Source organism: Macaca nemestrina, chromosome 20 (genome assembly GCF_043159975.1).
Source record: "Macaca nemestrina isolate mMacNem1 chromosome 20, mMacNem.hap1, whole genome shotgun sequence".
Lineage (NCBI taxonomy): Eukaryota > Metazoa > Chordata > Mammalia > Primates > Cercopithecidae > Macaca > Macaca nemestrina.
This window is the reverse complement of record NC_092144.1, coordinates 12,974,981-12,981,455: the sequence shown is the minus strand read 5'-3', so window position 1 is coordinate 12,981,455 and position 6,475 is coordinate 12,974,981. Positions and strand designations below refer to the sequence as shown.

The 6,475-nt window shown below is 48.6% G+C and overlaps 1 long non-coding RNA gene across 1 annotated transcript; it reads right to left on the bottom strand.

The window, feature by feature from the left end:
* Positions 1 to 4,037: 4,037 nt before the first annotated feature.
* Positions 4,038 to 6,032, bottom strand: LOC139360175 (uncharacterized). Its single transcript, XR_011617375.1, has 2 exons — positions 5,957 to 6,032; positions 4,038 to 4,127 (listed from the first exon to the last, which is right to left on the bottom strand). It is a non-coding gene; the product is annotated as an uncharacterized lncRNA (long non-coding RNA).
* Between the last annotated feature and the right edge of the window lie 443 nt (positions 6,033 to 6,475).

Sequence of the window (6,475 nt, the reverse complement as noted above, 5' to 3'; positions counted from 1 at the left end):
TCTTAAGTCTCTAAATTGGCAACTGAAATTGATATCTGCAACATCTTCAATGATCCAATGGAAGGAAGTCCAAACTCCTTGACCAGGGTTGGACAAATTATGGCCTACGGGCCACATTTGGCTGGCTGCCTGTTTTGGTTATTAAAGATGTTTTGGAACACTGCCATGCCCACTTGCATATGTATTGCCTCTGGCTATTTTTGTACGGCAGCATCAGGGTTGAGTTATTGTCACAGAGACAGTAGAGCCTGCAAAACCAAAAAGATTTATTATCTGGTCCATTTTAGAAGAAATTTGCCAACCTTTGTCCTAGATCAAATTTTCAAGACTGTCCACAATTTAAGACCTTTTTTTTTTTTTTTTTTGAGACGGAGTCTTGCTCTTGTTGTCCAGGCTGGAGTGCAATGGCACGATCTCGGCTCACTGCAACCTCCGCCTCCCAGGTTCAAGCAATTCTCCTGCCTCAGCCTCCTGAGTAGCTGGGATTGCAGGTACACACCACCACATTCGGCTAATTTTTTATATTTTTAGTAGAAATGGGGTTTCACCATGTTGGCCAGGCTGGTCTCAAACTCCTGGCCTCGTGATCCACCTGCCTCGGCCTCCCAAAGTGCCAGACATGAACCATCGCCCCCGGCCTCAGACTAGTTTTTAAAACATATACTCTGCCATTCTACCACATAAACTTTCCAAGGTACTAAAACCAGTGTATGCCAAATTCTCTAAGTTATCTGCTCTAAATTTTTTCCCACAGCCCAATTAGGAGGGAATTAAGGTTTCATCCCCATTCCCACTTTCCAGCAGAAAAACAAGTAGTTGATAAAAATGGAATGTCATCCTAAAAGCCTTCTAAAAGTTGAGGAATTGTGGGTACATCTGCTTAAGCAATAGGAGTACAGATGATTTCTATTTCTGCTCGATGCATACATGACTTAAAGTCTATTTATTGAACAATTATAGGCCAAAAATACTGCTGATGAAAATGAGTATTATTAAACACTGTAGAATTTGCCACACAACCCACAACAAATTAAATTGCTAATAACAAGCTAAACAGTGATTTATCATTAGCTAGGCAAAAAGAACAGCGGTTGAAAACCGTGGCCAATTCAAGATAACACAAAGACAAAATGTTCCTCCAGGAAATTATGGAAATTTATACTATCAGTGTACACTTGTGTGCAATGCTGTGAGGTATTGTGTGTCTGCCAGGCTTCTAGGTGGAATACCAAAATAGAGTGCTCAATAAATTACAGTAACTTTCTATTCTTAATATATGAACACTATGTTTCAGTAAGCTTAATGACTTGCTTAGCGTAGGTGAATCCCAGCTGCATTTGCGGGTGCAGCATCCATGCCTCTTTCTTCTGATTTTCCCTGGGGGAGCTATGGTTCCATTTGCATCTCTGTGCTTGGAAAGGGGCCAGCTTTAGAATGGGGTACGTAGGGCCGGGCGCGGTGGCTCACGCCTGAATCCCAGCACTTTGGAAGGCTGAGGTGGGCAGATCACCTGAGGTCGGGAGTTCGAGGCCAGCCTGGGCAACGTGGTGAAACCCTGTCTCTACCAAAAATACAAAAATTAGCTGGGCGTGGGCTGGGTGCAGTGGCTCAAGCCTGTAATCCCAGCACTTGAGGCCGAGGCAGGCGGATCATGATGTCAATAGATCGATACCATCCTGGCCAACATGGTGAAACCCCGTCTCTACTAAAAATACAAAAATTAGCTAGGTGTGGTGGTGCGTGCCTGTAGTCCCAGCTACTCGGGAGGCTGAGGTGGGAGAATCGCTTGAACCCAGGAGGTGAATGTTGCAGTAAGCTGAGGTTGCACCACTGCACTTCAACCTGGGCAACAGAGGTCTCAAAAAAAAAAACAAAAAAAACCACCAACAACCAAAAAACTAGTCGGGCGTGATGGCATGTACCTGTAATCCCTGTTACTCAGGAGGCTGAGGCAGGAGAATCTCTTGAACCCAGGAGGCAGAGGCTGCAGTGAGCTGAGATCACGCCATTGTACACCAGCCTGGGCAACAGAGGAAGACTCCGTCGCAAAAAAAAAAAAAAAAGAAAATGGAGCACATGACCCAGACTGGCCAATCTCATCCCTCTGCTCATAGTTCAATCATAAGCACATATCTCAAGACAAGCCAATGAGACGCCATCCCAGGACTTCTGTTAGAATTGCTAACCTTGGAGAATGGCATTGACAGTTGATGAAGCTGACACAAAGAAGACCGGGGTTGGGCGGAGTGTTTTATGCCTGTAATCCCAACACTTTGGGAAGCCAAGGCGGGAGGATCGCCTGAGGCCAGGAGTTCGAGATTAGTGGGCAATGTAGTGAGACTGTGTCTCTCCAAAAAATAAAATATTGGCCGGGCACAGTGGTTCATGCCTGTAATCCCAGCACTTTGGGAGACTGAGGTGGGTGGATCATTTGAGGTCAGGAGTTTGAGACCAGCCTAATCAACATGGTGAAACCCTGTCTCCCTAAAAATATTAAAAAAATTAGCTAGGCATGGTGGCACATGCCTGTAGTCTTAGCTACTTGGGAGCCTGAGGCAGGACAATCACTTGAACCTGGGAGGCGGAGGTTGCAGTGAGCCAAGATTGTGCCACTGCACTCCAGCCTGGGTGACAGAGTGAGACTGTCTGAAAAATTAAAAAATAGGCCGGGCGTGATGGCTGCTACCTGTAATCCCAGCACTTTTTGAGGCCGAGGTGGGTGGATCACCTGAGGTCAGGAGTTCAAGACCAGCCTGGCCAACATGGTGAAACCCCCGTCTCTACTAAAAATATACAAAAATTAGCCGGGTGTGATGGTGCGCACCTGTAATTCCAGCTACTCGGGAGGCTGAGGCTGGAGAATTGCTTGCATCCGGGAGGCGGAGGTTGCAGTCAGCCGAGATCACACCACTGCATTCCAGCCTGGGCAATGACAGAGCGAGACTGTCTCACAATAAGTAAATAAATAAGTAAATAAAAAATTAAGCCAGGCATGGTGGCACACACCTGTGGTCCCAGCTACTTGGGAGGCTGAAGTAGGAGGATCACTTGAGCCCAGGAAACCGAGGTTGCAGTGAACCATGATTGTGCCACTGCACTCCAGCCTCGGTGACAGAGTGAGACCCTGTCTCTAATAAATATATAAATGAAAGAGACAGGTTCTAGATTCCTGAGACTGTTCAAGGACCTGGATCCAGCTGAGCCTGAAGCCAATGTGTGAGAGTCTCTTTCAAGAACTAAAGCAGGGGAGGGTGTGCTGGCTCACGCCTGCAATCCAGCACTTTGGGAGGCCAAGGCAGGCTGAATCACTTGAATCCAGGAGTTTGAGACCAGCCTGGGTAACATAGTGAGACCTTGTCTCTACAAATTAAAAGAAAAAAAAAATTAGTGGGGCGTGGTGGTGTCACCTATAGTCCCAGCTACTTGGGAGACTGAGATGGGAGGATGGCTTGAACCTGGGAGGCAGAGGTTGCCACTGAACTCCAGCCTGGGTGATAGAGCAAGACTCCATCTCAAAAAAAAAAAAAAAAAAGGTAGGCCTTGAACAGTGTTTCCCTCTGTTTCCCAGGCTGGAGTGCAGTGGTGTGATCTGGCTCACAGCAGCCTCAACCTCCCAGACTCAAGCGATCCTCACACCTCAGCCTCCTGAGTAGCTGGGATTACCATGCCTGCTAAGTTTTGTATTTTTATTGAGACAGAGATTTCACCATGTTGGCCAGGGTGGTCTCAAACTCCTGACCTCAAATGATCCACCCGCCTCGGTCTCCCAAAGTGCTGGGATTACAGGCATGAACCACCGTGCCCGGCCAGCTGGAATTTTTCTAAAGAAACTTCACTTCACAAGGATGTAGAGAGAAAGCAAACAAGGCAGTAAAGACAATGCAATCCACAGAAAAAAGGAAAACTCGCAAAATGAAAGTTCTCATCCCCAGGTTTTACTAAAGGCTGCTGTCAAGACTTGTTGGTGCCTCCTGACGTGAGTGTGATTCCTGTCCTTAGCATTCATCGATCTCAGATGCTAGGCGCCTGGTGGTGGGAATCCCGCATGCTGTGCGTCTTCCCACGAGGGCTTTTGGGTTTCATTTGAAGGTGGAGGGAGATGTTATTTTGTACTTGTATCCTGTAGGCTATGGAGAAAAGGGAGGGTTGGTTGAGTCTTACTCTGTCACCCAGGCTGGAGTGCAATGGCACCATCTCAGCTCGCTGCAACCTCCGCCTCCTGGGTTCAAGTGATTCTCCTGACTCAGCCTCCCGAGTAGCCCAGCAGCATTTTTGAACGAGTTTGGAGACTACATAGAGATGAAGAGAAAGCTGCTTTTTTTTTTTTGAGACGGAGTCTCACTCAGTCACCCAGGATGGAGTGCAGTGGCGCAATCTTGGCTCACTGCAAGCTCCACCTCCCAGGTTCCTGCCATTCTCCTGCCTCAGCCTCCCAAGTAGCTGGTACTACAGGCGCCCGCCACCACGCCCGGCTAATTTTTTGCATTTTTAGTAGAGACGGGGTTTCACCGTGTTAGTCAGGATGGTCTCGATCTCCTGACCTCGTGATCCGCCCGCCTCGGCCTCCCAAAGTACTGGTATTACAGGCGTGAGCCACCGCGCCCGGCCGAGAAAGCTGCTTTCTTAAGACTTTGAGAGACTAAAGGCCCAGGGCACATTGCTTTGGGGCTCAGATGGCATAGGGTAAGACTACATTGGGGAGACACACCAAGCACCTCCTGCTGCGTAACTAAACTGGCGGAAGGAAACCCTCCCGCAGTCATGGCCAGCCCTACAAGATGTAAAGTTTCTCGAATGATCTTGCCCCCCAGGCATCGTGGTGGTGCGCACCTATAATCCCAGCTACTCAGGAGGCTGAAGCACGAGAATCGCTTGAACCCAGGAGGTGGAGGTTGCCGTGAGCCGAGATCGCGCCACTGCACTCCAGCCTGGATGACGGAGTGAGACTCAGTCTCCAAAAAAAAAAAAAAAGGCAACTCAACAAAACACATGAAATAACAGATAACAGAAGCAGTTTTATTACTCACAAATCCCAGAGAGAGGAGGACAGAGTGCCTTGCAGGGCGATCGGAAGAGGGGAGCCATTTGGGACATGCCAGATCAACCAGAAGATGGGGAAGTGTGAGGTGGGGGGACCTGGAGGCCAAGGCCCTTATTGGGGTTCAGGGCATTACCCAAGAACGTTTCCCCTGGGGAGTTCTAATTGTTGTGTTTAGAGGAAGCAGCACAAATTCTGTGGGGTCACACTGTGGCTGAGAGGTGGTCACTGCCACCTGTACACCAGGGGTTCCCAATCCAGTACCAGTGGCCTGTTGGAAACCGGGCCACACAGCAGGAGGTGAGGGGCAGGCAAATGAGCAAAGCTTCATCTGTATTTATAGCTGCTCCCCATTGCTTACATTACCGCCTGAGCTCCGCCTCCTGTCAGATCAGCGGCAGCATTAGATTCTCATAGGAGCACGAATCCTATTGTGAACTTCACATGCGAGGGATCTAGGATGCGTGCTCCTTATGAGAATCTTTTTTTGTTTGTTTGTTTCTTCATTTTTTGAGATGGAGTCTCGCTCTGTTGCCCAGGCTGGAGTGCAATGACTCGATCTTGGCACACTACAACCTCTGCCTCCTGGGTTAAAGCAATTCTCCTGCCTCAGCCTCCCAAGTAGCTGAAATTATAGGCACCTGCCACCACGCCTGGCTAATTTTTTGTATTTTCAGTAGAGACAGGGTTTTGCCATGTTGGCCAGGGTGGTCTTGAACTCCTGACCCCAGGTGGTCCACCTGCCTCAGCCTCCCAAAGTGCTGGGACTACAGGCGTGAGCCACTGGGCCCAGCCAGGAGCCCTGGTTTAGAACGAAGGGGTAGAAAATGCCTGTCTTCAAAGAAGCAATTTTTTTATCCCAAGCTTCCCTTCCTCGGCTAGTCAATCCTTATGATTTCCTGCTTGTCAATCACATACCTGGAATTGCCAATGTCCAGATACCTTATCAACTCAGGAAATCCTCACATAAAGCCTCCTTGCCCCATGAGTGAGAAATGTGGTTTCCATGGCAGCGAGGTTAAAGTTCTCTCCAACTTTATTTCACTTTGTTGGGAGTTTAGTTCCGTAGGACAAGAAAAGAAAAAAAAAAAAAAAAAAAAAAAAAGGCCGGGCGTGGTGGCTCAAGCCTGTAATCCCAGCACTTTGGGAGGCCGAGGCGGGTGGATCACGAGGTCAGGAGATCGAGACCATCCTGACTAACACGGTGAAACCCCGTCTCTACTAAAAATACAAAAAATTAGCCAGGCGTGGTGGCCGGTGCCTGTAGTCCCAGCTACTCAGGAGGCTGAGGCAGGAGAATGGTGTGAACCCGGGAGGCGGAGCTTGCAGTGAGCCGAGATCGTGCCACTGCACTCCAGCCTGGGTGACAGAGCGAGACTCCATCTCAAAAAAAAAAAATTAGCCAGGCATGGTAGCATGCACCTGTAATCCCAGCTA